General features: G+C 45.4%; 1 long non-coding RNA gene across 1 annotated transcript; it reads left to right on the forward strand.

Moving 5' to 3' along the window:
- Positions 1-5,934: 5,934 nt before the first annotated feature.
- Positions 5,935-6,610, forward strand: LOC117834000 (uncharacterized). Its single transcript, XR_004635645.2, has 2 exons — positions 5,935-6,322; positions 6,413-6,610. It is a non-coding gene; the product is annotated as an uncharacterized lncRNA (long non-coding RNA).
- The last annotated feature ends 12,549 nt before the right edge of the window (positions 6,611-19,159 follow it).

Below are 19,159 nucleotides of genomic sequence, written 5' to 3' on the forward strand. Positions count from 1 at the left end.
AAGGATTCTTCCTTGAATTGAATAAGTTGACATTGTTCACCCTTTTTTACCTTAATCCTCATGGGGCTTTTGGCTTTACCTTGTCTTGGGCGGTTGCAAGCTAGAACGGTTATATAAAGTCACCATTCACTTTATCCCTTGATCAACTATCTTTTCGAAGGTATGAAGTTGCCTCTTTTTCATCCTACTACTATAAGGCTTTTTGTGGGGTTTTGGGTAGGATTTGAAATGAGGTATACTTGTATCACATAATATTGCAAAGTCAAAGACCGGATCCACGGAGATGCAAATCATACAATCTGACCAAGAAGTGAATGTGTTTTGAATTTCTTGGTGGAATTTATTTGAAGTCTTTTTTTGCATGACTCTCCCTTTTTTGGGGGGATATGACTATCTTTCTTCTTTTTCTTTTCTCTTTTTTCTATATCATGCTTTTGAGCATGGATAACTTTTCTTTTTCTTTCTTCTTTTTGTGTAGCCCATACCCTTTTGCATAATGAATATAGAGAGTAATGTTAAAGGGATGGAGTATTTTTGTGTGGATGGAAGGCATATTTTTGCATTACTTCCGGTGCAGAAATCAGCATGAGTATATGTGAAATGTGCATGGTCTTGATCATGAAAGTATGGCAAGAGTCTCTCAAGGGTCACAACAATTTGACAAAGCTCAATGTGATAACGAGTAGCATATGAGTAAGGTTTTGCAATGTAAACATCATATGGCTTTGGTAGGACATATCATCATTGAGGAACTTTATCATTTTATTATTTTGAAAATAAAACTCTGGAAGTCAAGTTTCGCTTGGAACAAGATCATAGCAAACTCTATTATACCATATCATATCATGCAACAATTTAGACTTGGACCATGCTGTCGCAACCCACAAGTTTTCGGCTCTTAAGATGAACATTAGCCAACAAACTCTAAACTTGGAAGAATACTAAGTTGGAAACTAGGCACATGAACGAAATTGAGCAGAGCAACTATTTATCATTTCAAAATGAAGAACTAAAATATTCTTACTACACATATGAAAGCAAGTAAATATTTTGTTCTTTTGTCATATTCAGGTTTATATTATTTTTTGATATAAGATAAATGGCAAGTACAAGATATAGGTTACCGTTCTTGTGGGGGTCCTCCCCCAAGCTTGTTCTTTGCCTTTATCAGCTCGCTTGATGCGCCTGTCCTAGTGCTATTCCTTGTAGCGCAAGCGTTGAACCCTTCTTCTCTGAGTTCTTCTTTGAGTCTTGGTCAAGCCTAAACCCTAAACCCTAAACCCTACTTGTCCTAGCTGCCTCTTCTTTCATCAACTCTTGGAACCTTATCCTCAACAGTTGACCCTGATCAAAAACCGATGTCAACAATTGTTGGTCGGTATTTGTGTACTATGCATTTGATTGTAAGTCGGTGTAAACATGTTGGTCGATATATACTGACGCCATTTATAGTGTCACATAGGTATGGCCCTATGCTGAATTAGACTAAATTCCTCCCTGAAAATAGATTTCCAACGTACCTTCCTAAAGGAGAATGGCACACCATCAAAAATCACTTCGTTGCTATATGAGGATTTCCCTGAAAATTCTAGAGTTGAAGTCCCTTCTAGCTCAAATAATCATATCCTCACCCATCTGGCTGAAATAATCGTATGCTTGTGATGCTCTTAGTTAAGGTTTGTCTTCCGATAATAGCAACAACTTATTAGATACTTAATGTGGTATAGTTACCTCTTAAATTATCTCGAGATAATTCTTAATTAATTCCAGGTGGTTGGCCGAGACCAATTTTTTCTGACATTTTTTTGGTAGTTTTTTGAATGGCTCATCATTCGTATCAAACTTATGTTCATACTTAGTACAAAATCTGCATTAATGCATGGTCAACAAAATTTATCACTACTAGTTTGTTACTGGAGCGCTATTACCTAAACTCATCGGGTATAATTTAGGATCGAGGGAGTACTATGTTCTTGGTCCTATAGGTATATAGGCCATCATCACCGCATGGTCACGAACATACGAGATGGCGTTCCTCCTCCACGATGCATGCACACTTGTTCGTTGGCAGTCGATGGATGGATTCAGTTCGTTGGCAGTCGAGGCGGACATGTCTCTGGACGGCGCCGCTCGCGCGGCACACCCTCGCAGCAGATTCTGACCCGGGCTGTCGATCGACACCGAAATGAACTCGATCAAGTTCGCACACCTATTTTCTTGTCTAACACTACCGGAAACAGAAAGTTCGCCGAGTGCCCCGGGCACTCGGCGAAGGTCCAAAAACACTCGGCAACGCATTTGCCGAGTGTAACACTCGGCGAACTAGACTCGGCGAACTTTCCCTCGGCAAACGGGGGGTTCGCCGAGTGTCATACGTCGGGCACTCGGCGAAGCTTCGCCGAGTCCAAAAAACACTCGGCAAACATATTTTTGAAAAAAAATAAAAAAAACAAAAACTTCGGCCGCCGCCACCACCGGCCTCCACCACCTTCACCACTGCCGGCCACCACCACCGGCCTCCACCACCGCCACCCGCCACCACGCCGCCTCGCCACGGCCGCCGCCCACCACGCCGCCACGTCCGCCGGGAGAAGGGGAGGGGGCGCCCGGCAACCCACCGCCACCCGTCGAGGAGAAGGGGAGGGGGCCACCACCTGTCGCTGAGGAGAAGGGGAGGGGGCGACCGGCCGCCACCGGATCTGGCCTGGAGGGGAGGTTGCCGCCGCCGCATCCGGCCACCACCACCACCTCCACCACCACACCCGCCGGCCACCACCTCCAGATCCGGGGAGAGGAGGGGCGGGCGGCGGCCGGATCCGGGGAGGAGGGACGGGCGGCGGCTGGATCTGGCCACCACCACCACCTCCACCACCACGACCCACCACCGCCGCGCCCCACGGCCGGGGAAGAAGGGAGGGCGCCAGATCTGGCCGAGGAAGAAAGGGGAGCTAGGGGCGCCAGATCCGGTCGGGGGAGGGAGAGGGGAGGGGAGGGGAGGGAAGGGGAGGATGTGCGCCGGGAGGGCCGGCCGCCGGCGGGGAGGGGAGGGGAGTGGAGGATGTGCGCCGGGGGAGGGAGGGCCGCCGGGGGAGGGAGCTAAGGGAGGAGGAGGGGGCGGCGTGAGTGGAGGCCAGGGGGAGGAGGGGGCGGCGTGAGGAAGGCGCGGGGGGGGGGGGGGGGGTTGTGGGCCGGGCGCTGGCCGGTAGGGTTAAAAAAAGGTCGCCGAGTGTCCTAGGTGGACACTCGGTAAAGATTTTCTTTGCCGAGTGTCTACCCTAGGACACTCAGCAAAGTTTTTTTAAAAAAAATTAAAAAATATCCAACAGTTTCAAAAAAATACCAAATTTTCACACGAAAAAAGATATGTTCTCTACTAACTATACAAAATGTTTTGTAGTCAAACCGAACTCGACCGTCACTTCAACTCTAAATTTTATTGAATCCTTCTCAAAGTTACTATTCTTCTTCTGAGATGCTTCGGTTTATAATCATCGTACATGATGAAATGTGCAAAATCTTCTCAATTTTTTTCCACAGCTTCCACGTATTATATCATCACATAATTACAAATCTCATGATTTTCAGACTTTGCTTTTTTTTTTACAATTTAAAAATACTACTGCCACACGTTCATGGTCGTGTTTCCTGAATAAGATGTTCGAAATTTCTTTTTTATTTCATGGGTCAGGTCTCAAATTGGGCCAAATAACATGAATATCATTTTTCTACTCATTTTGTTCCATAATTTGAATCACTTGCAGTTCAAATTTGACTTATACCAAAAATTTCCTTGAAATGCAATTAATTAAATAAATATAGCAAATAAATCCAAAAATATACCAAATTTTAACATGGAGTACCATATGTTGTATGTGGGGAGTAGAAAAAATTTCAAGGTGAAAAGAGGAAAAAAATTATTTTTTTGCCGAGTGTCAAAAAAAACACTCGGCAAACCACCCTCTTTGCCGAGTGTCAAAAAAAACACTCGGCAAAGAGGGGGCTTTGCCGAGTATTTTTTATTTGACACTCGGCAAAGTGCCGATTTGCCAAGTGTTTTTTTTTGCCGAGTGTTTTTAGCTTGGTACTTGACAAAGAGCTTGTTTGCCGAGTGTTCGAAAAAAACACTCGGCAAATTTAAGGTTTCCGGTAGTGTAACCTGTGCGCCGGCTATTTTCTCTCGCCATTATGAAATCAACAGCACGTGCGCCGGCTGCCTTCACGAGCAGATACCCACGCCAGCTAGTCGACATACACAGTACTTATCTACTCACTCCGTCCCAAATTACAATTCGTTTTGACTTTTCTAAGTACATGATTTTTACTACGTATCTAGGCATAGCATATATCTAGGTAATCTAGAAAAGCTAAAATAAATGGTAATTTGGGAAGGAGGGGTAGTATAGATCGAGGCTTCACGTATGGAACAACAGCGGTCTCCACCTGCTACTGCGCAAAGAGCGGACTGCGTCATCGTGAACTTGGAGCTTCAAGTAGTCGTAGCCAGCAACGCTGCTGCTGCTGCTAGCAACGGGAGCGACAATTGTCGTGGACGTGGAAGCCCGTTGTCCCACGGCCGGAGTCCAGCAGGATCACCACGTCGTCGTGGACGTGGATCGTCTGGCCGTCAATGTCGTCGTTGCCGGCAGCGACGCCGGGACGAGCCCCAAAGGCAACGCGGTGGAGGTCAAACCCAAAGGCGTCGACAACGGAGCCGGCGGCAAGAATCAGTGCGTGGTGTGCGCGGAGCCCATGAGGTGGGTTGCCATCGGGCGGTGCGGCCACCGCGGTGTGTGCAGCAAGTGCATGGTCCGCTGCCGGTTCTTCCAACAGAACAGACGCTGCTACATCTGCGCATCCAATGTCCAAAGGTCCTCGTTGCCAAGGCGGACGACGGTGTCTGCGACAGAGCAGCCACTCCTCCCAAGCTGCCACGATTTACCTTCCGAGATGGCTGCGTGGGCAACTACTGGTACCACGGGCACACAGCAGCCTACTTCGAGGAAGAGAAAGAGCACCAAGCCGCAAGGGCTGAATGCGAAGGAATAATACCACGATTTTATCAACCTCTGGTAAATTTTTCCATCGCACGCTCCAATTAAATATACTAACACAAAACTGGTAAACTCTTTTTCAAACTTACATTTCTTACCTGATATTTAAATTAAATGCGTGCTGTTTCTTTGTTTTCCAGGGTCTCTTCGTACTTTGGTTTGTTGTTTGTATTATGACCGGCGCATGCATTTGCGGGAATTGGATTTGCATGCGAGGAGAAGAATTTGACGTCAAAAGTGGGAGTCTGCGCCCTGCCGCCCTGAGCATATTCGTCATGTTGTTGTTTGCTACCGTCGCCTATTCAGTGCCAAGGTGCTCCTACGAGCCTAATGAGTTGGGACAGTCGCGCTTAGCTAAACTTGCTAAAGCTAATGAGCAGCAGTGCAATTAAACATTAACGCACATTAGCATATCAGCAGTCTATAGTAGGCATAGACATGCAAGATTGTCTTTGAGTTGGAATGTTGTATATTAATTTACGCTAGCTAGCTAACAAATAGCAGCGCAGTTTTCTCTCTTGATGTATTCCATTTAACCGATGGTTTGCCCCTAAGTACGTACATTTATACTGTCACTCAAATAGCCAGCCGATCGAAAACACCGTAATATCTTGCGCTCTGTCTCTACGTACAATACCACCGGATTATCAGGCCACCGTCCGGCCATTGTGGATACGGCGGCCAAAATCTTCAAGCCTGCTGCCAGGGCACCGCCGTGCCGTAGGCCACTGCCACGCCTCCGATGGAGGCTTGTGTTACGCCGGAGGGATGGACATCCACATCGACACCGCAGCATAGCATGCCACGCATCAGCACCCTTCACCATCGAGCCGGAGGATGACGCGATCGAGATCGATGAAGATCCAAGTGGCATTGCATGAAACTAGTTGAAGTGCACGTGCGACCAAGGATTTGGGATTCGGACCGAATGGGCCGAATTTCACCGAAATTCGTCCAATTCGGTTGGGCCCGAAACAAAATCAAACCGGCCAAATAATTTTGGTCCAATTTAAATTTTTAACCCAGCCCAAAGTTCACCACGGCCCACAGATGGCTGCCCCAGTATAAAATCATGAATTCCTGGAAACCCTAGACATTTCGTTTTCATCCCCCTTTCCTTCTGGTGCCGGCGGCAGGTCCCCCGGTCTCCCCGAGCCCCGGCCAGCACGAGGCAGAGGCGTGTGGCAGCGCAGATCCCCTCCCCCAATCCGCTCTTCTCCGCGCCACCATTACTCCAATCCGTTCCCCTCCGTCATTCCTCTCAATGTTTGGTACGTTGCTGCCTTCTGTGTCGATTGATTGAATACTTCTTGTATTTGGCTATGCGCTGCTCTGTGTCATGGCTGATCCATCATTTACAGCAGCCAGTCAGGGTCACGGAGGCCTCAAGGAGCCAAGTGGTCAGTGGCCTGTACACACGGTGGGTTGGGCAGCAGCGCCGGAAGTCGTACGAAGCAACAGCGCTGAAATTTGTGTTAACTAGACTGTAGTATATGGCAGTTGTAGCATTATATGTTCTTCCTCGAAACTTACGCAAGTATTCATCATTTGTTTGATCATTCTCGCTTAAATTTACCATGTTTTGATCAAAATTTAGTCAAAATACAAATTGTTGACCAGTCAACTCAATTGAATCCCGGTCCGAATTTTCCAAATTTTCCGAAATCCGTCCAATTCGGTATGCTCCGAAATTTTTGATGTTTTGAATCCCAGAATCTTGCGTGCGACATGCACGTGTTTTAAAAAAAATCTAATAAATAAGAATTTTAAAATTATAAACAAATAGAATGATTTGGCTCTACTTTAAAATGGAGGGAGAACAAAAGTATTTTGTAGGATTGGATTTAAATATTCATGACCCATGTATTATTTGCGTCAATAAAGGATTGTTTCCAAGAGTTTTTGGGAAATGATCTTCCACTTCTAGATTTGTTCCAAGGAGTGAAATAATTGTACGGAAACCACCACGTACTCACAGACCATCATTTTTTCACAATAGAAAAGCGTTCATATAACAAGCAGACATAATGTTTGGGAATGCATGTATACATGTCTTTTGAATCTCTTTCTCAAATGAACTATTAGAATCAGAATAGGATAGTTCAAATTTAAAGGATAAAGAACTTGCTCCAGAATCCACAATAATCTGGTGCATCCAATTTTAAACCATGCTGCCATAATTAACTAATTCATGATAAGATATTTATAGTTACATTAGTAATATCTGGTGGATTATAAAACCATACGTGACAACATCTATTGTCTTCTTTTCTATGGCAGGCTTGGTGTTGACATGCATCATTTCCATAGCAGTGGAGTTGCAAAACAGGCTAGACACTAAGGGCTAGTTTGGAAACTCGGAATGCCAAATTAGCCACGGGCCAAATTTAATCAGCAGTTTGGAAGACCATGCCAAGGGGGCGGCCAACCCAAGCCTCGCGTTTTCCTCGGGGCAGCACTTCCACACCTTGGCACATCAGGCACGGCTCCCCTGTCTCGCGCGCGACTCGTTTGTCATTCTCCCTTCGTGAGTAACCACCCCGCCGTGCCAGTGTCGCTCCGGCGGCTCCACCTCCTCATCCAGGCGCCGCCGCTCTGCCTCTCCGTCCAGACGCTGCCGCTCCTGTCCGTCCAGGTGCTCCTGCTCCGCCTCCGGATAGGCGACAATCGCAGCTCGTCCTCGTCCCCATGTTTTGACTGCAACACCACTGCTCCCCTCGAACATCTTGAGCTGCAGCAGCACCTCCACCTCAGCCACCTCCTTCGCATCGTCCACCATGGCGCCTCCACATCGCCATCATCCTCGGCGTCCACTTTGATATGAGTTCTCCCCATGTTCATCCTCCTAATCTCATATTGCTTAGGGTTTGTACCAGATGCCCGCGATGTGATTTCTTGGGTGTTCTTGCGCTTTCCCCATCTTTGTATAGGCCACATCTTTTATTAGAATACTCCTGGAGTTTCTGATACTGTTGTGGTTTATCATCTATGTTATTTCCTATTGAGATATGTGGTAGTTTAATTGGTTGCAAGTATTCTTTTACTGTAGTGATATTTCTGCTAGTTTAGTTTGTTGCGTGACAGATCTTTGAAAGTGTAGTACTCATTCTACTAATTAATAACATTATCTATATACTAGATGATGAACTCTTGGTAGGAGGTAGTTAGGCAATTTATGCTAGACAGATATTTATCAAGGCAAAAAAAAATTCAAATGTGAAATATTATCCGTATGCTGCAAGCAATCTGTAGATAGCTGCCTTAGGCTTAATTCAATCGTAGCCTTTACTTTATTCCTTTTTGCAGTAATTCATGAGTTCCATCAGCGTAGCAATTATCTTGTTAGGTTAATGCCAGCAGAGTAGCTATTTCTATTTCTAATGCCACTAAGACCATCTAGGCCTATATTCAACTAATCTGCCAGTAGCTATTTTTGGAAGCGCAGAGCTATATGCCAGGTTAATGTAATTTCATTTACTGTTTCGGCGCGCTCTACCGGGTGGTAGCTGGACCAGGTACTAAAGGATCGACGGACCCTTTAGTACCGGGTGTTGATTAGCACCAGTACTGGGGGTATTTAACCACATTGTCTTCCTTCCCCCATCCCTCAACACTTAGCAAATTTTTCATCTTTATCAACGACGACGCCATAGCTGGGCCCTCCGGATCCTCCATGTCGCCACCCCGACGTCCTTCCTGATGAGGACATCACATGCTCGGATACAACCATATTGGCATCTTTTGACTGGAGGTGAAACAATTCTTTATCATAATTATATGTGATACATTTGATGAATTGATGCTGCACCATGATGTGTATTCGTTGTCAATTTCAGAAATACATACATGGATCAAAAATAGTGTTAAACACACGTGGAAGGTATGGAGGACCAAAGAAGTAGATTGGGGGCCATGTCCAAGTATTCCTAACGTCCTCTACCAGGCCACCACGTCACTTTTGGCCCAAGGAAAGAAAGAGATCCAATCCAACATGTTTTGGTGTTGGATTCAGACTGCAGCTCTAGCCCAACTTGCAACGGCCGCCACGACCTCATTCGAACTCCGTTTTAGGCGTTCAAGTACTCATTGGAATCCTTATGAAATCTATTTTCATATGGATCTGGACTCATATCCATATCTATTCTGAGTAGGCCGCAATCACCGAAATACTACCGAGAGATTTTCTGTCCAGAGGTGCTGCGTCGCCTTATTTTGGCCCTATATCACTTCCTGACGACGTGCCACCGACCTCCTCCCCGACAGACTTCTCGCGCGCCTCTCCCCCAGCCCACTCCGCCGTACCCGGCCCTCCTCTCCCCGACTCCATTGCCGCCTTACCCACTCCGCCGCCTGCGACCTCCTCCCGACGACGTGCCGCCGGCTTCCCTGACACCGGCGCTGCCCCAACCATCACCCGACACCACCGCACACGCCTCTCCCCCAGCCCACTACGCTACCACCGGCCCTCGACTCCACCGGCGCCTCCCAAACTCCGCCGCCATCGGCCTCCTCCTAACGACGCGGTGCCGGCCTCCCCGACACTGGCGCCGCCCCTGACCGTCACCTGACGCCACCGCGCGTGCCTTTCCCCCAGCCCACTCCACCAACGGCGGCCTCCCCGACACCGGCGTCGCCCACGACCCGGCTGCCGGTGCCTTCCCCACTCCGACGCCCCGACACCGGCACCGCCCCCGACCCAGCCTCCACGAAGTGGCCGGCCACGAGCTCGATCGGCTTCTCTGCTGACGTAAGCCCGTGGCCGGCTGACATCATATTTTTATTATTTTTCTTTTTTATTTCCACAATACATGAAATTTGCTAGAAATTGTAGAAAAAAAAAGTTAAATTAGCTAGAAAATATAGATTTTTTTGCAAAATCCTATGAATTGTAAACTGTACAACATGCTATGTTAGAAAATCATGTTAATTGTTAGAAATATCTATAAATAAGTGAAAATTCCTTTGATACTTTTAGAAATGACCAAGAAATTTATGATGTCATTTACTGTTACAAAATTCATCAAATAGTTAAAAATGTACAAAATTTAATATTTTTTAGTCAATTATTGTTACAAAATGTATAACTATTAGTCATTCATTTTTATATTCATTCTTTTGTCATATATGTAGTGTTTTAGACATAATCTAGGGAATAATTTATGCGGATACTTGGCTTTGTACGTCCCAAGCGTATAACTAGCTTCGAATTCAGAGTATGTATACAAATTTCTTAACAATAAATTAGTTCTAATTGTGCACATCCATTGATCTAATATAATAACCTTTGCTAATGACATAGATTATACACATGAAGGAAAAACTCCTCGAGGCGGAAAAAATAGGGTAATTCAAGAACGACTCAGTGGATTTCTTCTGGACGAGGTAGTAAATCCAGCGGAAGAGTTCCATAATGATGGATCAAATCTGCATCACTGTCTAAACTTGGGTTCAAAATAGTTGATCCAAAATATTGAACTTGAAAAGTTGATGCAATGTAATATTATTCATATATGTGTAGGCACAATATGTCTATGTATAATATTATCTCAAATTTATTAGAGCAGTATTCATAAAAAAACAAATTCAAAATAATAATATAGAATAAAGAAATAGAAAAGAAAATAAGAAAAAAATAGAAAAGAAAAAAGAATTTAGTACTGGTGGGGAGACCAACAGATACTAAATTGGCCTCAACCACGTGCGACATGGCAGTCAATTTAGTACCGGTTGGTCTCCCAAACGGTACTAAAAGGACCCCCTTTAGTATTGGTTATTTGAATCAGTGTCAAAGGACCCCTTTTAGTACCGACTTAGCAATACCGGTTGCACAACTGATACTAAAGGGGGGTTGGACCCGATACTAAAAGACGAGTCCCCAGTAGTGATTTGTCCTAAGTTAAATTGTTTTAAGTAGTTTGACCAAGTTTACAACAAAGAATATTAATATTTATAATACTAAATAGGTATGCTATGAAAATATATTTCATGTGAATCTAATGAAACTTGCTATACATCAAAAGTATTAATATATTTTTATATAAACTTGGTCAAATCTAAGATGGTTTGACTTAGGACGGAACTAAAGACACTCTTTACGGGACGAAGGGAATAAATAATAATTGTTCCCGTGCTCAAATATCATAGGACTCACTCATATTACTCCCTCGATTATAGATCGTTTTAATTTCCTAAATTTATTGATTTTAATATGCACCTTAGATATACTCGGACGAATCAAGTATATAATTATAAGTGTAAGACAAATCATGCGGACGGAATTTCCTCCAATGTAAGAGATGACCGCAAACGGGCTCAAAATGCTGTAGCGATATCCGTCATCGGCTATCGACCTGTGGTCGCTGCAGCGACCAATCCGTGGTCGGTCATGTTATGAGTGAGAGAAACTACGGAGTGGTGAGGTGAGGGCCGCAGACTCGCAGCGACGAATTCGGTTAGTAGGGAGCTTGTTCCTGTACAGTATCACAGGTAGAAAGCTCACTTTTAATCCCGGTTAATAGGTAGCAAATCTTCCGAAAAACTATTCAAGATAAAGCAATCGAGATAAAAGGGGATCTTATCCCGGGTCACTCAACTGGGACTAAAGACCCCTTATCCCGGTTGGGAATACCAACCGGGATAAAAGAGTTTTAAAAAAAAAGCACCGGCGGGCGGAGGCCCGCCTTGGCTCCTGCACCGCCGGCCTCCGTGCGCCGCCGTCGAGCCACTGCATCTCGCGGCCGCCCGTACCCCGCGCAGGTGCGACTGCTCTGGCCTCGCTCTCCCGCGCCGGTGCACTTGCTCCAGCCCCGCCGCCTCCTGCTCCACCTCCTCCGCCGCCGCATCCGCCCGCCGCTCCTCGCCCGCCACCACTGCCTGCAAAAAAAAACTGCAAGAACTTGCCACAACAACACTGACACTGCATCGAGCTCGCCGCTGCCGCACCTCTTACAACTGCTCCTCACGCGCCGCCATCGCCTGCAACAAAAAACTGCAAGAACTCACCACAACAACTATACTGACTTGGCCACTAAGCTCGCTGCCGGCCGAGCACCTCTTACTACGCTGCCCTGCACCTCGATTGCTGCTCCTCACTGGCAATGAGGATGAGCAGAGAGGGAAGGGGAGGGCAGCAAAGGGGGCAGCGGCACCGGTAGGGAGGGGAGGGGGGGGGGGCGGCGGCCGGTAGGGAGGGGAGGGGCGGCGGCGCTAGTGAGTGGACTGGGGAAGAAAGAGATGAGGAAGGAAGCTAGGCTGCCAGTAATGCATGTGAGAGAGGAGAGTGGGAAGCCAGTAACGTGCAGGGCAAAGAGATAGGAGATAAGAGTAACACGTGTAAGAGAGAGGGGAATTGGAGGGGCGCACGGAAAATGAGGGTAGGGACCTTTTTATCCCGTTGGAAACACCAACCGGGACTAGAGGGGGTGACTAAAGGGGGTCCTTTTATCCCGGTTGGTGTTTCCAACCGGGATTAATCACATTATTTCCGGTTGGAAACACCAACCGGGATAAAAGGAAGGTCCTTTAGTCCCGGTTGGTGTTTCCAACCGGGATAAAAGGCCCCTTCAAATCACTAGTCTTTACAGCCAGGACTAAAGGGTTTTTTTAGTCCCGGTTGGTAAGCCCCCACCAATGAGGGAGTTTAGTCCCGATTGGTGAACCTTTTATCCGGGACCAACTTTACATCGGGATAAAAGGGGTGGATGGAACGTGAGTTCTCTACTTAGTGTATTGTCAAAATTGCTGGCCGAAATTTTATTCACAATCGTGCTGGTCGTATGCAGTGCAAAGATTCCACCTGTCCGGCGGGGAAGAAGCCGGGGTGCGGCGGCGCTCGCTTGCGTCGTCGTCGTTGCCGGTCGCTGGTAAGCACGGCGACCTTTATTTCCTACATGATGAAGACTAGAGCGCCGCCTGTTCTCGGAACCTGCCTGCTGTGGTTTATGCTGACCGTCTCGCGACCGGCGATTTCGCCATCGGACGACCACTCGATCATCACCAACTCACCATTGGTAACCCAAGTCAAACAAATCCTCGTCGTGTCGCAATCGAATTGGAGGTGCATGCTTAATGTCGTTATGGAGGCCTGGGCCGTACGTTACTGAGACGCATGCATGAGCTATGGGCCGTCGTTGATCGGAACTATATGGGCTGCGCGAGTGCAATCTGACCTCTGCCGCGCAATATCGATCATCGGAATTTTGTAGGGAAAGCTCGGCTCGTTTGAGCTCGTTTGGTTTTATGACACTTGTCTTCTAAGACAACAGAAGCTGGCTGACTGGCTCCGCTAAGCTTGTTGAGAAATGGACCTGAAAAGTTAGGCGTCTCGATCGATCCAATAGGGACCGGAGCTTCCTAGTTTCGACTCGCGACATGCGCAAAAGATGTAGCAGAATTCCAATTCAGAATGGCTCAATTATAAATTGACACCCGCTAGAAATGATTTGTACTGGTATATTGAAATTAGGATACCAGTGGATCACACCAGCACCTGCCAGCACAAAAGTGCCCGGGATCGACCCGTCCACATTCCACTAGCATAGTAGAGCTGTCCACCAGCAGCTCAAACGGGCATTCGTGCTGGTGGGCACTTAGGTCGTACACCACTAATGACTATTCAATGCTGGTGGATGATCTAATTAAGCACCTGCCAATACAAATGCCACCCAGTTTACCCCACGGATAGCTTCCGGTCCTCAACCAGCTTTAAACGATGGAGGTTCTCTTTACTAGCTTTGGATTTGGCTCAAGCTACCATGCCGCTTCTACTCGTCTTGCTTGATGACTAGTAGAGGATGGTTTGGTACTTTAGTTGGAGTGGACATCATGTACCAAGCCATAGATGATGACTACTAGAATTGCTTGGATATGACGTAAAATGTTCTATGTGCCCCTCAGTAATAATTTGGTATGATGCAAGCTTTTTATCGGATGATGGAAGCCATAATCCTTACATTATCTAAAAAAAACTTAGAAGAATCACATGTTCATGTGGCACTGTAAGTTTTACGTATTATGAAACCTATTTCAGTAAGGAGTTACAATTTTTAAGAGCCCCATATCATCCAAATATGTTGGAGGTCGACTAGTGAAACAAGGCCTCCAAAACACACTTTTGTTTCACACTTTTAATTGCTAGCTACATTTAGACCATGTTTGTTCGAGCTTCCTGACAGCTTCTTAGCATAAAAAGTCATAAGCTCAAACAAACAGCGAACTTCTCATGCAGCTTCAAAAAAGCTAGAAGCTCAGAAAAATTAAGTTTATATGGAAAGCTAAAAAAAGCTTAGTTTTCTTAGTTTTATGTAGCTTTTTGAGTTCAGGAAGCTAAACACATCTTAAAGTTAGTGTTGGTTTTTTAGAACCAAAAAATCAGCAACAGTTTTACAAAAAAGCTTAAAAGCTGCAGCTCAAACAAACTGGGCCTTAATTGTTGCTTGTGCTGTGAACAATTCGGTCAATGTGGGATTTCATTTCATTTCCAAGACATAGGTAAGTGTGTAGGTATACATTGTTTCATCGAGATGAAACTTATTCCTTCTTTCTCTTGTCTTCATAAATATAAGATCAAAACTTTTTAAGATTGTACCTGACCTGTTAAGAAAAAAGAGGCTCCATTATTAGATTTAAAGGTGTTAGATATATGGGCTTGGCCCATATAAATGATAATTCTGAATAAATCTCAAATGCCCATTAGCGTAAGAGTGGGTACACTATCTATTAGTCCCATATTGCTAATAGACGAGGGTGTTGGGGGTTTTCCTCCCTATATATATGGACCACCTCCCTCATGGAATAGATGCAATATAGACTACTATACGGGAAGGCCCCAAGTTAGGGTATCCCTAAGGTGGTCTGTACGAGTTAGGTTTTTGTCTCTTCTCGCTATTACACCGCCACCGTAATCTACTCCATCCTGAGCGTCGACGTGCACCGGCAAACGGGAGAGCAGGTCTCCGGAACCTCTCGCTCTTATGATCCTGCACCGGGAGAGGGCGAATAAGATTTTTGGGAAGCGCTCTATGCGACTACTCAACTCACCACGGCTCGTCTTTCGTCCCAGTCCGGCATTGCGGTGGCTCGTCGTCTTCAGCATCGTTTGCTGTCCTCCATCCGCAACACCGTCGTCGTTCCGTCGGCACCACTTCCCATCACGGCTGCACCCGCTCAGTACGTACGCTATGATTTGATCTATTATTTCAGCATGTTTTATGAGAACATGATGTCGTTCTTGTTGTTGCCTAGTATGTTAGAGTCTTGCATGCTAGGTTTAATTCTTTTTATGAGAAATACAGTTCGGAATTTAATCATACAATTGTCTAATTTTCCAACCATCCAAAAACCTTATCATAGGCAATCTGTTGATTCTGGTACGGCTGGTTTTGCTGAGTCACTGAGGTCGGAAAAATTTACTGGTGTGAACTTTAAGAGATGGTAATCAAAGGTTCGCCTATGGTTTAATGCTATGAACATCTGGGACAAGAGGCTTGGCAAACCTGGAGGCGAACTTACTGCTAAAGCACAGAAAAAGTTCGATGATGCCAATAACCTTTTTGTGGGATGTATCATCAGCAACATATCTGATCGTCTGGTCGATGTCTACATAGACATGACAGATGCGAAGGTGCTGTGGGATGCTCTAGTTGTAAGGTATGATGCAGCAGATGCAGGCAATGAACTATACCTCATGGAGAGTTTCCATGACTACAGGATGGTGAACAACCGTTCTGTGGTGGAACAGGCTCATAAGTGCAGTGCATTGTGAAGGATCTTGAGCTCCTCAAGTGTCAATTACCCGACAAGTTTGTGGCTGGTTGCATAATCGCAAAGTTGCCTTCTTCATGGAGGAAGTTCGCCACTTCTCTGAAACATAGGAGACAGGAGATATTAGTTGAAAATTTGATAGCGTCTCTTGATGTTGAGGAGAAAGCTTGGACAAAGGACACTGTTGAGATAGGAGACCAAGGTCATTCTAGCGCCAACATGGTCCAGAAATTCCCACATGGCAAGAACAAAGGGAAGAACAAAGTTGTCAAGACTACTACCTTCAAGAAGAAGAAAAATAAGGCTGAGATGAGTTGCTTTACTTTTGGTGAGCTTGGACACTTCTCTAAGGATTGTCCATAGCGTGCAGACCTCAAGGGCAAAAAGGCAAATGCACCCAAGGATGTCAACATGGTAACCATAGGCAACACTGGAGATGGGTACGGTAATTTACCTACTGTTCTTTCAGTTTTCCATTCCACTAGTTGGTGGCTTGATACGGGTGCCAACGTTCATGTGTGTGCTGACATCTTCATGTTTTCTTCTTACCAGGTTGCCCGGGGCTCCTCCGTACTGATGGGGAATGGGTCACATGCTGTTGTTCATGGTGTTGGTACGGTAGATCTGAAGTTTACTTCGGGAAAGATCGTGCAGCTAAGGAACGTGCAGCATGTCCCTACTATCAACAAGAATCTAGTGAGCGGGTCGGTCCTATGCAAGGATGGGTTTAAGGTAGTGCTAGAGTCCAATAAATTAGTCATGTCTAAACATGGACAATTCATTGGTAAAGGCTATGAGTGCGGAGGCTTGTTCCGCTTTTCCTTTGCAGATTTCTGTAATAAATCAGTGAACCATATTTGTGGCAACGTTAGTGATGGTGCAAGTACTTGGCATTCACGTTTGTGTCATATAAATTTTGGTTTAATGTCTCGGCTATCCAGCATGTGTTTAATTCCGAACTTCACCATTGCCAAAGGTTCCAAGTGTTAGAGTTGTGTGCAATCGAAACAACCTCGAAAGCCTCACAAGGCGACTGAGGAGAGACACTCGGCACCTCTAGAACTCATACATTCATATTTGTGCGAGATGAATGGTGTGTTGACAAAAGGTGGAAAGAGATATTTCATGACTTTGATTGATGATGTGACTAGATTTTGCTATGTTATTTGTTGCAAACTAAGGATGAAGCATTAGACTACTTTAAAATTTATAAGGCTGAGGTTGAGAACCAACTTGAGAGAAAGATTAAGCGTCTAAGGTTTGATCGTGGTAGTGAGTATTTTCCAAAAGTTTTTGATGAATTCTGTGAGGAACATGGCATTATTCATGAGAGGATGCCTCCCTATTCACCCGAGTCCAACGGGGTTGCTTAGAGGAAAAACCGCACACTGACTAACTTGGTTAATTCCTTGTTAGATACTGCTGGTTTATCTGAGGCATAGTGGGGGGAGGCTCTATTGACTTCATGTCATGTCCTGAATAGAGTTCCGAACAAGAATAAAGATCAAATTGCATATGAGATGTGGTTCGGGAGAAAACCATCACTTTCTTATTTGCGTAATTGGGGGTGTTTGGCGAAAGTCAATATACCTATTCCGAAGAAGTGCAAGTTAGGACCCAAGATAGTAGATTGTGTCTTTCTAGGATATGCTCAGAGGAGCATTGCTTATAGATTTTTAGTGGTTAAATCTGAGGTCCCTGATATGCATGTTGATACTATTATGGAATCTCGTGATGCAATATTTTTTGAGAATATATTTCCTCTTAAAGATATGCGTAGCAACTCCAGACTTTCTGCTGAAATAACTCCTACACCTGTTGAGTCTTCTGAACAACCAAATGAGTTTGAACATGAGGACGTCCTAGAGAAGGATGACAGTGAAGCTCCTAGAAGGAGCAAGAGACAAAGGGTTGCAGAATCCTTTGGTGATGATTTCACTGTGTACCTTATGGACGATACTCCCACATCCATTGCTGAGGCATATGCATCTCCAGATGCAGACGGTTGGAAAGAAGTTGTCCAAAGTGAGATGGATTCGATTCTTTCTAATGGAACGTGGGAGCTCACTGACGACCCTATGGTTGCAAACCAGTGGGCTGTAAATGGGTGTTCAAGAAGAAGCATAGGCCTGATGGTACTATTGACAAGTACACGGCTAGGCTTGTGGCCAAAGGTTACACACAAAAGGAAGGTGAAGACTTCTTCGATACATATTCACCTATTGCTAGACTGACCTCTATTCGAGCACTACTCTCTCTAGCTGCCTCGTATAGTCTTATCATCCACCAGATGGATGTAAATACAACTTTCCTAAATGGAGAGTTGGAAGAGGAGATCTATATGGATCAGCCTGACAGGTTTGCAGTGAAGGGTCAAGAAAGCAAGGTGTGTAAGTTGTTGAAGTCGTTGTATGGCCTAAAACAAGCACCTAAACAATGGCATGATAAGTTTGACAGAACTTTAACTTCCACGGGCTTTGTCGTTAATGAGGCTGATAGATGCGTGTACTATCGCCATGGTGGGGGTGAAGGAGTTATATTGTGCTTGTATGTGGATGACATACTAATCTTTGGCACAAACATTGATGTGATCAATGAGGTCAAGTCTTTTCTATCACTGAATTTTTATATGAAAGATCTAGGAGAAGCTGATGTTATTCTGAACATCAAGCTGATTAAGGATGAGAATGGGATTACTCTTTCGCAGTCTCATTATGTTGAGAAGGTCTTGAACCGTTTTGGTTACATAGATAGCAAGTCTTCTCCAACACCTTATGATCCCAGCATGATACTCAAAAAGAACAAGAAAACTGCGAAAGGCCAACTGAGATACTCTTAGATTATCGGTTCACTCATGTACTTAGCTAGCGCAACGAGACCCGACATATCCTTTGCTGTGAGCAAATTGAGCAGGTTCATGTCAAACCCGGGCATTGATCATTGGCATGCACTTGAAAGGGTTATGCGCTACTTGGTGGGTACAATGAGCTATGGGATTCACTATTCTGAGCACCCTGCTACGCTTGAGGGATATAGTGATTCGAACTGGTTATCGAACGCTGATGAACTATATGCCACGAGTGGGTATGTGTTTACCCTTGGAGGTGGTGCGATATCATGGAGGTCTTGCAAACAGACCATTTTGACGAAGTCAACCATGGAAGTAGAGCTTACTGCTTTGGAAACAGCCACTGTTGAGGCAGAGTGGCTGCGTGAACTCTTGATGGACTTGCCTGTGGTTGATAAACCAGTGCCGGCAATCCTTATCAACTGTGACAATCAAACGGTGATAGTCAAAGTGAACAGTGCTAAGGATAATGCGAAGTCATCAAGACATATCATGAGAC

Source organism: Setaria viridis, chromosome 8 (assembly GCF_005286985.2).
Source record: "Setaria viridis chromosome 8, Setaria_viridis_v4.0, whole genome shotgun sequence".
NCBI classification, from domain to species: Eukaryota; Viridiplantae; Streptophyta; class Magnoliopsida; order Poales; family Poaceae; genus Setaria; species Setaria viridis.